We start from the raw sequence: 16,922 nt of genomic DNA, 5'->3' as shown, positions 1-16,922 counted from the left end.
CATCTCCTTTCGGTGCTCGCTCTCCCTGTGAGTAGATAATACATTTTCAATTTGAATATTTAATTTAGTAAGAGATTTAAAAAAATGTGAGTAGTCAACATATTACAGACATTAAGGAAAAAAAATAATTCAGTGGGTAGCATTCAGTCCAGAGCTGTAATTGTTTGATGAACATGTCTCTCACATCTTTTCCCGGCAGGCCTCTCTTCCCGTCCACGCCGGGTCTCCCCTGTAGAGCAGATGAAATAAAGCAATAACAACCTTTGGAGATATTATCGAGATGGATTATCATGGTGGAAAAGCAGGTGGATTGGGCTAATTACACACCTGAAACAGCGATATGTTATGTTGAATTGGCTTTTATGTCACCATAAGAAATGCATAAAGGATGGATATTTATTGTTTCAGTGATACTCACTGGAGTTCCCGGTAAACCAGGTATTCCAGCAATGCCAATCCGTCCGTGGTCTCCTTTATCTCCCCTCTGTTCACATGCACACATACAGAAACGAGCCTCTTCATCCATATACTCTTCATAGTATTACAAAGTATTTTATGCTCGTAAAAAAAAAAAAATACGCCAAATGGCACATCTATACAGACACCCGTCAAAATAAAGAATATATTTCTGATTTGAGGAAAATATTTTTTGTCATACTTAACTGTGTATTAATTAAAGTGACGGAAAAACATTGGTATAACTCACCAGGCCAAGCTCTCCTTTTTTCCCCTGGTCTCCCTGCAGTGATAACGAAATGTCTTGTGAGTAAGCGCCTACATGTAAATGCACAACGCTCAAAGGATTTATCATTAATAATAGAGGTAAAACAAGTTGGTATTACCTTCGTTCCAGGTTTCCCTGATGAACCATCAAGTCCATCTCTTCCAGGGCCACCCTGCAAAACGACAAGTTTCTTACATCAAGACAAACACATCACCGGTGACACAAACACAACCAGAATAAATGCAAGTTATAAACGGACCAGAGATAATCCCGGTAGTCCGGGTTTCCCCTCTGGACCCTGTGGAGAGAGATCAATATTAGGATTATTCATTATAATTCTCTCCTACAAAATACAAAAAATACCAAATAACTTTCCCAAAACATAAAATTACAATACAAATGAGAGAAAACGAGCAAACTGCCACAATTGAGAGGCTGGAACTAGAAAAAAAGAGCATTTTTATTGTTAAAAAATGACGAGGAATTATTTGATGAACTAACTGTTTGCAGATTTAATTGTCTGCCAATTGACGAATCGGGCCGATTGTTTCAGTACTATCTGATACTTTGAGAGATTTCCCTGCTATCCATGGTAGTCGTGATCATCAGTATAAGTTTGTGATATGTGAAGATAGGGTCCTCACTCGTGGTCCAGGCAGACCTGGTTCACCATTCAAACCAGGCTGACCAGCCTCTCCGGCTTCACCCTGACGGAAAGATAACAGAAGAGGAGAGGTGTTCAATTAATAGTTGGAAAAAAAAGAATAAATAAAAATAAAGCATGTTACATGTTATTATTCAAGCTACCTTAATAACTCTGGTCAGTATGTTGTTCTCTGTAACAATCTGGTAGGACACAATCATAAATAAAAAGTTAACTTCCGAATTGATGAACAATTTCAGCAGCATGAGAACAGAAATTAATTTCGCAAGGTCTCATGGGAGAGTGTTTTTTTTCCTCTCCTTTTGTTCTTGAAAGGCTTCGTTACAACGAATGCACTTGTCAAACATGGCTGAACTGATGAGAGGCTGTTTAAAAAAAAAGAAGATAATAGAGGTTTGTTTACTTGTCCTCCCGGCGGTCCAGGTTTTCCCTTTGTGATCAAAAGAAGAGCACAATAACACCGAGTTAGAAATCTAACGTGTCACACCGCTAAACACAGTCCGTAGTTACAACACAAAGGAACGAGAGTAGGTGCACTGAAGGGTGGCACACACAAAAAGCCCAACTTAATTAGTAAACAAACATATCAATATATCATCAAGTCATAGAGGGGGAGCAGGTTTTGAAGATGGAGACCGGATCAGAAGGCGTCAGCCGGGAGAAACCATGAACATGCTCATCCATGAGAGAGAGAACTTATCCTAGTCCACGGCTTGAAGCAGAATTCAACAATATATATAATTGTAACATAATATAATACATTCCCTTATATAATATAAATGGAGATGTATGAGTGGGGTGGGGGGTGGGCGTCGCCAACCGTGGGAGGGGAATAAAATATCAGTATTTATGTGTGTGTATGTATTAGGGTATGCAGGTATGTGTATATATATCTATATATATATAGATATATATGTTAATATGTGTGCAGGTTTTTGCATGTCTTCCCGTATTTATATATATATTCTTTTTTATTCTTATTTTGTATTTTAATGTTCTTTGTCTGAATACCTTTGTATACATACCATGCGTACATGTGCATAACTCGAAAACCAATATAAGATTTGATCACGAAAAAAATAAAAACAGAGAGAGAGAGCGACGGTGAATACAAACGTACCTGCTCCCCTTTGTCGCCTTTCTTTCCACCAGTACCCTTCAAAAACAGACGATCACAAGTTATCTTGAGACATTTCTGTTCGAGCGGATTTCTTTCCAGTTATTTATGATGACATTCGCTCCACGGGAACAAACTACAACTCAGGATTTGATTCAACAGAGACATAACTGTGAAAGAGAAGTGAATAGACGAGTCTATTTAGTTCTCGCTGTATTCATCTTCGTTGCATGAAATTCTTACAGACAGGCCAGGCGTCCCAGTATCTCCTTTGTTTCCTCGGTCCCCTGGTCGCCCTGGTAACCCCAGTGGACCCTGATGAAGAGCAATTAAAAAGAGCATGGCCTTACAAAGGCTTAATAGACACAACATCAAACATGTTTGATACAGACTGATGTGAGCAGATGTGTGTGTACAATTGCTGCATTGTGATGTTTGTGAGTCCTGGCAGACATTTTTGAAACAAGCTCTTATTAATGATAAAGTGGCACCCTAAAATAAAGATATAAATGCAATATAAACAGAGCAAATCCACTGTGCATACAGTACTACACAGTTACGACGAATCCAATGTATTTAACACAACTGAACATCTGGTCCATGCCATATGCAGACTCCCAACCACATTATTGATGTGTTAGTCCCTATGTGTCCGAGTGAATGCTATAATATGTTGATGAGACCCTTCTTTCATGACACAGGTGGTGAGTAGAAAGGTTATTCGTCAGATCTGCAATCACTGAACTTTTTTAACTTCTTTACAACAATTTGTTTTATTTATAATACAGCTTTTGTCTTTACTGTTATTTTGTCGGAGTATTATATGTATATTTATATGCGTATTATTCTGTCTTTAGTCTTGGAATACACCAAATAGATACCCTAATTCCTCTGTCCCCGGGATGTCCAGGTGATCCATGCTCTCCCTGTGGAAGACAAAACAACGTAATCACTTAAAGTAAGTAAATATAATCTATAATATATTAATAATGAATTATCATGGAACATGCTAACCTCCTGGGCAACAAAACAAACACAAGCATCAGTTAGACATCCTGACTGTACCTTAGCTCCTTGCTGTCCAGTAGCTGCAGGTGCCCCCTACACACAAAGCCAAAGGTCATTGTCGTCACTATGAGACGGTTCACGTCAGTTCATATCACATATACCACATACTGTGTGTTTGTCTCATATTTCAACTAAAACGGGCACTCGGTAGAGCGCATACCTTCGCATATCACAAGATTGGGCATTGAATTATGAACATTTTGGCATTAGTTGCATGCCAATTGGATAAAAATTGGCCGCGCTATGGTAAAAAGAAGGTTTTGACCTTTTCATGACCTTGACCTTGACCTTTGACCCGATCGATCCCAGAATCTAATCAAATGGTCCCCGGATAATAACCAATCATCCCACCAAATTTCATGCGATTCGGTTTAATACTTTTTGAGTTATGCGAATAACACGCACGCACGCATACAAATAAATACACGGCGATCAAAACATAACCTTCCGCATTTTCAATGCGAAGGTAATAAATACCATGAGCTTTCTCCTGATCTAGTGTTTACTAAAGAAAACACATATGAAATGTTCTGTAGAGTACAAACAACTCGAATCATTGCTGTGACTCAGGATTTACTTACATCTTTACCTCTTAATCCTGGTTCTCCAGGTGTGCCGGATAACCCAATGGGGCCGCGTTCCCCTTTGGAGGCGTCACGCCCCTGAACAAGCACACGACTCGTGTTTTAGTCGCAATAACAACCAGGAAACGTGCAACAGAACGCCCCAACTCCTTTTGAGACCAAAAGTAAAAAATAAAATTTGAAAAAAACAAATAGCCCCTAGGGCAGTGGCTCCCAACCTTTTTTTAATGATGTACCTCCAGTAATATATTCACTCCCTAACCAGCGGAAAGCCTTTTTGGTTGAAAAAAGATGTGATACCCAGCACTGTGTCTGATTTAATATAGAATATATAAACATCAGTTTCTGAACTTACACTTGCTTTTTAAAGGATTTTTGAATGGATGGTAATTTTAAATATATTTTGAAAAATCCCCAGGGGTACATGCAGTATACCCCTATTTGAGAACCACTGCCCTAGAGGCTAAACCATTATTGTTTGTGTATTTTGTTTGTGTATTTTAGTCAGTCAATCAAATCAAATACAATACAATATTATTCTATATAATATACAAAAGAGAAAGACTGAAAAGGTATAGGTAGAAGCGAAAAATGCTTATAAATTCCTATCCTAAATTGAAATCAAAATAAATCAGAAAATGTATATAAAATTAAGAAAGAAAAAAAATATATATATATTTATATATACTACCACATACATCTTCCATATAAATACGTTTTTAATCACATTTATAACTCTCAATCATCAGTTTCCCTCAACATGTTTACCCTGAACACAGCTGCTGTGACTGATGAGGGCAAAGTGAACCAAACAGAAACATCTTCGCATTCACATGAAAGCTAGAGTTTAAGGTCATGAGGAAGGTCAGGTACATTTTGCATTTGACTCATTTTTTATATTACAAAATATTGATTCGAGCAGCTTTAAGAAGGAAGTCATTGTTCTCTTACTTTTGGTCCTGGTTTTCCAGACAAGCCAACATTTCCCTGTGAAACAAATCATGAATACAATAAACAGCTGTTTTCTGCTTTAGATATGATGAGACCGAGGTTTAAATGTTAAATGAGTAAATTCACTTTTTTCAGATGACTCACCCTCTCGCCATTTTCTCCTTTCGGTCCCCGCTGTCCTGGAATCCCAAAACCAGGACTTCCCTGACACAAAACAAACCATACCTGTATCTTCATAAACAGTTTTTCAACCCAAACTAATTCATTATTTTCTTAGTAAATCTGAAAAATGACAACATGAAGAAATGAAAAATTATGATAATTATTTATCATTATTTACCTTTTCTCCTTTGTCTCCTTGTTCACCCGTTATTCCCCGGGGGCCTGAGGGGCCGTCTGGACCAATGTCTCCCTGACACACAAGAAGTATATATACACACACACACACACACACACACACACACACACACACACACACACATACACACACATACACACATACACACACATACACACACACACACACACATACACACACATACACACACACATACACACACATACATACACACACACATACACACACACACACATACACACACACACATATACACACACATACATACATATACACATATACACACACATACACATACACACACATACACACACACACATACATAAATACATATACACATACATACATATACACATCCATACATATACACATACATACACATATACATATATACAAATACATATATACACATATATACATTTACAAATACATATATACATATATACACACATACATACATATATACACATATATATACACACATATATATACACATACACATATATACACATATATACACATACACACACACAGACACATGCATACACATACACCCAACACACACACACACATACACACAAACACACACATGCATACACACACACATACACACACACACACACACATACACATACACACATACACACATACACACATACACATAAACATATACACACACACACATACACAATTACACACACACACACATACACATACACGTACACACACACACACATACATACACACACAACACTCACACATACACATACACACACAAACACATACACACTCAGTTCCACTTCAAAAGCTAACGAGAGAACACCTTAAGACATAAAACATTCAAAGAATCACTTCCCTCTGGCTGAATGACTTATTTCAAACCAGTTAAAATAAATACATGGAGGCAAAAAAGTGAGTTTGTGACAATATTTAACAAGGTTGGATTATGTCACTAGTTTAAATTTCTGGGCTTAATTGGGAATAAACACTTTCTAACAACTCCTCAAACCCCAAATCTGAAGTTAATGCCGCTCAGTGGCCAACAGATGGAGACCATCGCAAACTTTTTTAACAATTAAGTTTTAATTTGATCAGTATTTCTTGGAAGCACAGCGTCTCTGGAGCCAAGGGTAATCTTATTTGTTGAGTGAAACGTAAGTAGGTGGAGCCTAATATCACATGTTTCTATGCACCAATCAGAGTTCAGCAACATCTGAATGAGATTTGGGGCGGTGTATTTGTGTTAACAGGCCACTGTCAATCAAATCAAACCCGCACGGTTCTGATAGATCAGACTAGCAGAGTTTGAGTGTAAATCTCTTCTTAAATAATTACTATTATTAACATTCGATGTAATCGAGAAAAACTGAAACGTCCTTCTCTGTTTACCTCCGTATACAGCAGCAAAGAATTGTATGACAAACTAAATTTCCACCTGCAATGAAGAAGTGCTCCACAGCTCAGAGGTGTTATAAGATAAAGAGAGCCATGATGCTACCACAGAGTAATATGTTCCTGGATTAATATGAGTTTAAAAAGTTGACTTTAATTACTTACCCTGACACCCTTTTTACCAGTTGGCCCAATGATCTGTTTTGATGGAAAAAAAGAAAACTGATTGTGAGTCCAAAGTCTCTTTTATTTCTAAGGTTTATATGAGTAAAGTCGTTTTCTTACGCCCTTGGCATGATCTCCAGGGGTTCCCCTCAGACCCTCATCTCCTTTTAACCCCAATGGCCCCGTCAGGCCCTGGAAAATTGAGGTAAATAAAACATATTTCTGAATTCTACATTGACGTTTTTGGTACTTTATATTTTGAGCAAATCGACAAATCAAATCTCTTGTTTACTTTCAGTTCTTAACTTCTAAAATACCATAAAAAACATAAACTATCACAACCTCCTTTGTCTTCTGTTAGCCATAACGTCATTAACCGTCCTGCTCGAAGCTGAATTACAACAAGACAGGAACATGGTCCTCATGACGTACATTTTTTTGTGATAGTCACTTCCAAATGATGAACTGCATCAAATTAAAAATCACCGATGCAGGGAGAATGGCCCTTTTGATAGAGAGACCCACTGAGGTATGACAATTTGGCACATGATTGTAATCATAACCATCTCTGATGAGCCTAGTCTTGAAACCCCAGAACAAAAGGGCTTCTCTATTTGTTCATATATCATAATCTAAATGGCTGTTTTGAGACATTAGAAAACACTAATTATATCCTGTATCCCAGTTGAATACATATATAAATATTGCTTCTGCCTCAGGCATTATTTTTAATTAAAAAATGAATTTGTGTGTGTCTTTAAAGTGTCTTTAAAAATTCTCAGGTGCGTCAGTGGCAATTATGATTATGTTGGTTTTGTGTGCAGGAAATATGCAAGTTATGAGACATGGGAAGGAGCAATTTATGTGTATCGTCAGGACGTAATCGTCTCTCACTGTCGGTCCTTGTGGTCCTATTCGGCCCATCTCTCCTCGTTCTCCCTAAAAAGACAAAATATATAAATATGTAACACTGAAAACTTTACACGTTCTCAAACACCCACATTTATTCCGTTTTGACGCCGGTATTAATAAAACAAGTACAGACTTTCGGCTGAAATAAATAGATTATTTTACTTTTTCTTATTGATTATAAGGCACATATGATAGACTAGTGAAGAGAAAGTGGACATGTGTGTCGGAATAACTCACCTTGTTCCCTTGCTCCCCATCGATTCCCTTCTTTCCCTGCAGATAAAAATAAATCCTCGATTCTTACACAATATTCACCCTTAAAACCCTTTGAATTAATTTTAGGGCACAATATGCATGAACTCATTGATAGCTCTTGAACAGAAAATAATGATGAAATGCACACCCGAGGTCCGGTGATTCCTTGGATGCCGTGATCTCCACGATAACCCTTAAAAGATGAACTACAAATGTTATTTTACAGACATGGTTTTTTCTTTCCTCGCGACATGTCACAGAGTGTTAAAAAAAAGAAGTGTTTTTCATATTTATTTTACCTTTGGGCCAACTGATCCCGGAAACCCAATATTTCCCTGCAAAACAACATTTCAAACACTGAAACAAAAATGGGATTTTACATTAATGCATCCAGTGATCGTGCCCCGCCTTAAAAATCTTCCCCATAAAAAAACAACGAGCCTGTTTTCACTCTCTTAGTCGATAGAAACTGCTATGTCGGCGTTGTGGACACTGAACAGAAAACTGACTCCAAAAATAAAAACAAAAAATCATCTTCTACACAAAATAAAATTAGAATAGTCCATACTTAGGGTTAGTTTATTATTGTTGTGTCCATTGTAATGTACCTTCTTTCCAGGTTCTCCACGAGGACCTTGAATACCGTGTCTACCAATTCCCTCTTTGCCCTGCAAACAAGAATATTCATCAGGCCAGTTATATCTACTCTTTTACTTTATTACCTTCGCATTGAAAATGCGGAAGGTTATGTTTTGATCGCCGTGTATTTATTTATTTGTATGTGTGTTACTCGCATAACTCAAAAAGTATTAAACCGAATCGCATGAAATTTGGTGGGATGATTGGTTATTATCCGGGGACCATTTGATTAGATTCTGGTATTGGTTGGGTCAAAGGTCAAGTTCAAGGTATGAAAAGGTCAAAATCTTATTTTTACCATAGCACGGTCAATTTTTATCCAATTGGAATGCAACTAATGCTAAAATGTTCATAATTCAATGCCCAATCTTGTGATATGCGAAGGTATGCGCTCTACCGATGTCCATTCTATTTATTCAAGTAAATATACAGTTCAAAATGTATATTTTATTTACCTTCTCCCCTCCCTGACCTGGAAATCCTGGCACCCCCCCAATGCCAATGGGACCTGGTAAACCTGCAGCACCCTACAGGAGTTTTGCATATGAGACAAAGACCAGAGAAAAACCCTTTCAGGAAGCAACTCGGATTTATCTTGCAATTGTGTTCCACAACATCTTTTGCCACTTCTAATAATGTTATCAACAATGTGCTTACATCTTTTCCAGACTCTCCTTTGTCTCCATTCACACCCTGCTTCCCACGTATGCCCTTTCACAAATGAATAGAAGTATTATCAGATGAAAACGAAACAATGAACATTTCAAAGCGGGTAACATTTTCATTAATTAAAAATAGGCCTATTATAGACAAAATGTATGATGCGTGATATTTATGCGTTGTTAAATTTTTCCAGTGCAACCTTTTAAAAAGACAAATAAAATAGAGACTTACTTTTTCTCCCAGGTCCGCAGGCTCTCCCTACGGAGGGAAAAGAGTCAAAAATAACTGGTTCATTTGTGTTTGGTGCATTATGCGACACTTCATATTCCTTACTGTAGGTTGTAGACTTTAATTTATGCAATTTGACACCATGAAACAACACAAGATCATCATTGCAATGCACACTGAGCAGATTTTTTAAATTTGAATTTAAAATCTGATCCAAATGACCTTCACAGATATTCCCGGTGCGCCTGGTGGTCCTGGCTGGCTAGGTAGACCAGGAGATCCGTTGACCCCCGATACGCCAGGAGGCCCTTGGGGACCCTGTAACATGATTCATATTTGTATTATCCTCATTTTAACTCAAAACTCCAGAAGAGGTTTCTTTTTTCAGGACTCACTGAAGATCCGGGCTCTCCTTTTCGACCAGGAACGAAATTTGAATCTGCGCCAGCGATCACATATCCAGGCTCTCCCTGAGGGGTAACGAAAGGGAAACAGAACACATCTGGATTCACGACGGATCGTTTTCATCCTTTCACAGAAGTAGAAACATCCAGCATGCAACGTGACAATAAGCTCAAATCAATACAGGAAGCGATCATCCTGAAGTAAATACACATGTTGGACTTACTCTCTCTCCTCTCTGCCCCTTTGGACCAGTGACTCCATGTAGACCCTACCATGGAGAGAGGAAGAGTGATTATTAGATTCATTTGTATAAAAATTATCAATAACAAGTCATTAGTCTGTGTCGGCAATCAGATTCTGGTGATCTCTGTTGCTCTCGACTGTCGACACTCTATTAAAGGCAAACAGGCCTAAAAATGGTGAATATAAAACTGAAACTTCCGTGAAGGACAAAAAAAAGTTGCTCGACGAAGATGAATGATATTTAAATTATTATATGACAATCTTCTGTTTGTCTGCCTTTTTTCTTTTTTGAATAAAGCTTTATTTAACATGCAGCCAATGTAAGGCACCACATTCAATAACAGAACATCTCATGTATATGATCAGAGTTTAAGAGAGCAACTTAATGCACATAAAAAAGTGTTGGCCCCTGAATGTATTCGTCATGTCGGTCTTACCATGTCACCCCATATGCCTTGAGGGCCCTGAAAAATAACAAATAACACGTTCAGAGTCAGATGTAACTTAAATAAACTTTCACCAGGTCGATGTGAGGTTGACTTTTTTTCTGAATTAAGTTACCCGTTGGCCCGCAGAACCTGGGGGTCCGGCTCTCCCTGGTCGTCCTGGCAACCCAGGTATGCCATCTGTTGCAGGAGGCCCCTGTCATATTAAAACATTATGGTCTTGGATGGAAAATAGAATAATAGACACGCAGAGCAAAACCACAGTCACAGCTATCCGATTGGATACAGTTAAAATTAAAATTAAAATAATAATAATAATTATTATTATTATTGTTATTATTATTATTGTTATTATTATTATTCTTATTATTATATTGTTGATCTACTGGACCAATGGAGACAGACGTGTCAACATTCATTATCAGTGAGTCAAAGAACAAATAACAGTAAACAGACTTAACAGCACTGACATTCAGCTCTCGATTTACTGGTTGATTTACTGGACTAATTTAATGAAGAGTCTACTCTGCATCTCCATCTTATTTTCTTTTTTTAATGTATTTGATTATATATGCGATAAACAGCACTTTTACATTCATGCTTGTCTCAATGCGTGTCACTGCTGCATGTATGATATAATGTCTCCTCAGAAAATATTGATATTGTGATCTTTATTTTTATTTTCAAAAAAAAAACAAAAAAAAATGCATGTTCATGATTCATTACAAATCAAACTGAAAATATTGCAAGCTTTTTATTCTGATTTATTGATATATGGCTACAGCTTAAGAAATTATAATAGTAAGTAGTAAGTAAAATAAATATAATTGAAAGTATACTAGTAGGGTATTAAACAAACCTGCAGGGTTTTCTGAGCCACTGAAACAGCTGTTTTTTTTTTTTTTTTTTTTACTTGAGGACATAAAAAATTTATGAGATTGATTTTAGAGTTTTTTAGTTTGTTGTTAATAATCAGCTATATTAAAAATAAAAGGCTTGCAATAAAATAGTTCAATTTTTTTGAAATGATCCAGAATGCATGACATTTTTGTTTTTTTAAATTGCATTACAGAAAATAAAGAACTTTATCACAATATTCTAATTTTCTGAGACAGTCCTGTAATGTAGATGAAGATTTAAAAAAAAGAAAGCTTACAGGTCGGGCTATCTTGATAATTAATGACGACAACGACGACAATGGTGGTGGTGTGTTTTGGATGTGTGTGTGTGTGTGTGTTTGGTGGATGTTGATTCTTACTCTTTCTCCCCTCTCTCCTTTAGAAGAAGTGAAAGGATCATACTGTCCAGGGCTTTGCCGAAATCTCTACACAGTCAAAACAAAGACCACAAGTTATTCTAAAAGTTGAATTATGAACAATAAAGGTACATTGATGCAGAAGAACACTTGAGAAGAATCAAAGAACACTTAATAAAACTTACCAGACCACCAAGACCAGAACCGTCTCCCTGAAGGAATCAGAGCGAGAATACAAAATATGAATAACACCTTTTGTGTACATTCCCAATTCCTTATAACCAATAACACATTTCACTGCACTTACCCGTTCGCCTTTCTGACCCTGGATGAACAAACAAATGATGTGATTAATCAAGAGAATAATTAATTAATCAAACTATTGTTTATGTGCGAAATCGGTGATCTTTAAACCAGGATGCACATACAGAAAAGACACATTGTGCTGCTGTTGAATCCCCGTCCGAGAACAAAAGGCAATAAACATATCCATGTGTATTCACAGTGAATATTCTTGTCACGATTTGTATCATCTTTCATATTTGGTTACCGATATGATAATGTGATAATGACAGAGATGAATGACGTGGACACTGATGACGAATGTAACGGGGGAGGATGAGGATGATTCTGTTCCCACCTTCACACACTGGGATGAGCAGGGACCCTGAGGCTTCAGCAGCTCCCCGGGGTCTCCGGTCGCGGGGTCCAACTGAGCGGACTGCAAATTGACACGAGGAGAAATAATTGAATGATGGACTCGTTAAAAATAGTGTGGCCAACTGACATAATATAGAATAGCGATGGCAGATATGTCTGTGTAAAGCCTCCGCAGTCATACCCTCCACCGCTTGACGTCTTATCTAAGACAAATCAGCTGCAGGGTTCCTTTCGGTCTTTGTGAGTCAATTAAAAAGGGATTAAATTCCCTTTTATATAAAAACGTGGCCATCTTTCATGCATAACCATCACCAGTGGTGGTTCGGTCGACCTCTCCAACACGTTTTCTACATGCATTTACTTTACATGTGTGACCTGAGTATGCTGAGTATCACTTAAAACACATGTCTGCCAGAGGTTGGCTTTAACCCTCCTGTTACCTTTAGGGTCAATTTGACCCCATTCAATGTTTAACGTCGGTGTTCTTTGGGGTCAATTTGACCCCAGGCTGTTTTTCACCGTGTCAAACATATAAGAAATATCAACTTTTTTATATATTTAAAGGGCTATTTAGGTAGTCAACAAACAAACATAAAGTACCTCACACTTAAACTTGGGAAACAATATTAATTCTAATAATTTTCTGGAGGTTTTAATTGCTGGGGTCAAATTGACCCCGAGGGTAAAATATGTTAGTAAATGTAAAGGTAACAGGAGGGTCACATGAATACATTATGTTGTTTAAAATTCCATCTCAACAAGTATGATTGAACTATAAGATATCTTGGTGTAATAACAAAAAAAGAAACTAGTTTTGCTCGGTCTGTGTCTTGCCTCATCGTTAGGTTTGAACTCGGAGAAGACCTCCTCGCTACAGATGGTATTGATAAATTCTCTTTCTATGGAAGGGAAGTCATCAAACGTCGGCGAGTAGAAGATGTTCTTGTAGCTGGTGGGTGCCGCTATCTTATTCAGCTCATCAATGTCTGCATTGGAAACTCCAACTGCCAGGACACTGACACCTAGAGAGACACAGACTCAAAACATGATAATCCTGTTCATCATATATTCACGTTATATATGATACGGTATTTGGAACGCTATCGTATATAGAAAGTATTTCTGCAGGAAACATCATGTTGGAGTTTTTCCAAATATTGTTAAGCGATGATTTTACCGACCCAGAGCACGTGCGATTCTGGAAGGTGGCATCACATCATCCTGAGCCCTGCCATCCGTAATCAGAACCAGAACATGGGCCACATCCTGCCTCATCCCCAGAGACTCCTGGAACAGTTCCTGCAGAACGTAGCTGATGCCTTTTCCTGATGGCACACAGAAGTATTACACTTTTGGGAGTTTTACTCAGTCATATGCTGGTAGACTAAACATACTTGTATAAAAAGCACTGTGTTGAGGTACTGCAGTGATTCATCATATAGAGCAAGGATGTCAAACTCATTTTCACCGTGGGCCACATCAGCATCATGGCTGCCTCTTAAAGGGCCGGTAACACTTTAGAAGCTCCTCGAACATATTGTTAAATAACTCTCTTTGCTTTTGATTATTGTTTATTTGAGTGTAGATATATTGTACATCAGAAAATGTCTCTAATATTATAACAAAAACCCATTTAATTTGAAACCTTCAAAATAAAAGCACGGGATATTTTTCTTCAATTTCTTTAAGAAAAGGTGATCACGTGTCTTTCAAGCCGTCAGGGGCCACATAAAATGATGCGGCGGGCCGGATTTGGCCCGCGGGCCTTGTGTTTGACACCTGTGATATAAGCAATGCACACCTTCAACCCAGGAATTTGATGTATGAGTTGTTAGAGGCTGTGACATCAAAAGCAGGACCTACATCGTGTCATGGGAGTAGCCTGCCAACGGATGACAGGTGTCACTGACCTGTTTTGGTGTTGCCTCCTCCATAACGTAGTGCTCTGAGCGCCTTGAGCACAGAGTTTCTGTCTTTAAAGTCACGTAGATGGAATTCAATTCGAGGCTCATCACTGTAATGAACCACTGCAATCTGAGAGAAAATACACATTGTCGTAACATCGTCTAAATTGCGCGCGTTGCGACTTCGAGCTCTCGTTCTAATCCTCCTCCTCACACACGCTATGTTTATTGAGAAACAAAAGAAACAATCAGGGAAAGTTTGACTGAGAAACCAACCTGCGTGCCCTGAGGACCAATGACAGGGAAGTAAGTGGCCACCCGGAATAGGAAGTCTTTGATCTTGATAAAGTTGTTGGCGCCAATGCTGGAGGACTCATCCACAAGGAATACTATATCTGCTTTGGTCTTACCACACACTGAAAAATACATATTCACCATTTAACCCTCCTGTTACCTTCAAATGTACTAACATTGTTTACCCTTGGGTTCAATTTGGACCCATAAATTAAAACCTCCCCCCCCCCCACCCGATACATCCAGAACACTTGTTCACGACTTTGGCGAAATATGCAGATCACCATTAAAATCTCACTGATTGACCTCAACTTGGAAAGAGATATCTTTTTGGTGTTTTAATAGCTTTATATTACTTCTAAGTACATATTTTTTATATCAAATTGACCCCAAAGAACACCGATGCGTACAAGTTGTGTTCAGGACATTGAAAACATATCATGTGAATTTTATGTTTACCCAGTTGTCCCCAATAAATGAGGAAAAGTCATGAAATGTGAAGCAAAAAAAAGATGTTAGTAATTTGTTTAGAGATGTTAAACATTGAATGGGGTCAAATTGACCCCAAAGGTAACAGGAGGGTTAATGTCTAAAATATGTTTGTATTATGTGGAAACTATATACACGCTTTATTTTTGCATAAAATATTTTCACAGTAGATCATGGAGCTCAAGCATTATCTATTAATGAATAAAAAATACCTGTTTTTGGTGGAGCTGTTGTCTCTGCACGGCGTGTGGTTAAGTGAAGAGAGGGGACTCCTGCTGCTTTTGCTCCGGGATCGTTTGGCTGACCCGGAGGCTTCTTGGTGGTTATGGATTTAGTTGGTGAAACAGCGACGGGGTGCCGGGTGGTCCTTACGACTGCGTGAGTGATGGTGTTGGTGATGGAGGCAGTTGTAATATGAGGGGCGGCAGTGGCTGGCACAGACTGGACTGTGACCACCGGGGGTTCCTCTCCCACTGAGTTGCACAGAGACATAACATAACTGATTAAAAGAAACTAAATCAAACTCGAGTAGTTTCTCGGTTTCAGCAAAGAAACAGGTGGTGTTCATACTTTATGACAATTAGCATGATAGGTTCATGATTATACATTGTTTTTATTATTCTATATAATTGCAAGTATGCAAGATAATAATAACTTTATTTATATAGCACCTTTAAAAACAATGTTTACAAAGTGCTCCACAGAGAGTCAAAGCAAAACAAGTGGAATAGCAAGAAATCAATATTACATTTAAAAGTATATATTAAAATTAGAGATAGAGGTTCTGCAATGTTTCACAGAGATAATCAAACCATTGAAGTATTGTCTTACATATTCTCTGATACACGGTGCTTATAGGGCCTTCCACTTCTCCATACAAAGGTCTGATGATAAAAATATAGGTTCTTCCATACAGCAAATCACTGATTTTATAGGAGCTGAAACCAGGGCCCAGGGTCTCTGTTTTAGTCTCTAACACTGAAAAGATAAACACAGAAGAAGTTATTGTTGCAGAGCAATCATGGAGATTATTTCGTTTTCAGGAATAGGAATAATAACCTGCTGAATGTTAGTCTTAGTAATGAATGGAAACAGCGATTGTCAAATTAAATAAACAAATATATACGTCATCATACATTATAATCTACTAAAAAACCAAACAACATTAAATTGTGTTTCAGTGGGAATAGATCTACAAATATTATGCAACACCTGCACATTTATTGATAAATATAATTCGTCAAATGTCATCATTTATTATTTTTGAGAATGGCTTAGTTAATATTTCCTTTTTCAAGAAAAGAGACTTGATACACATTGCAATAATTTATGGCAAACTACTTATAAAAACCCAGAATGACACGATAGTCATGTTGTTCTTGGAATTAATTAATTAATCCAATTGATTTCCAAACCAATTCCACTTTTAAACATGGTGGGGACCGGCACGAAGGTTAAATGCACAATTAAATGCAGCTTACGCAGTATGGGAATTAAGTTCTTTGC

General features: G+C 37.7%; 1 long non-coding RNA gene across 1 annotated transcript; it reads right to left on the bottom strand.

The window, feature by feature from the left end:
* Nucleotides 1-8,809: 8,809 nt before the first annotated feature.
* On the bottom strand, nt 8,810-9,544 carry LOC130200440 (uncharacterized). The gene is made up of 3 exons (XR_008833015.1): nt 9,487-9,544; nt 9,285-9,356; nt 8,810-8,858 (listed from the first exon to the last, which is right to left on the bottom strand). It is a non-coding gene; the product is annotated as an uncharacterized LOC130200440 (long non-coding RNA).
* Between the last annotated feature and the right edge of the window lie 7,378 nt (nt 9,545-16,922).

This window comes from Pseudoliparis swirei, chromosome 10 (genome assembly GCF_029220125.1).
Source record: "Pseudoliparis swirei isolate HS2019 ecotype Mariana Trench chromosome 10, NWPU_hadal_v1, whole genome shotgun sequence".
Lineage (NCBI taxonomy): Eukaryota > Metazoa > Chordata > Actinopteri > Perciformes > Liparidae > Pseudoliparis > Pseudoliparis swirei.
Note: the sequence above shows the minus strand (reverse complement) of the source record. Positions and strands in the feature narration are given on the sequence as shown.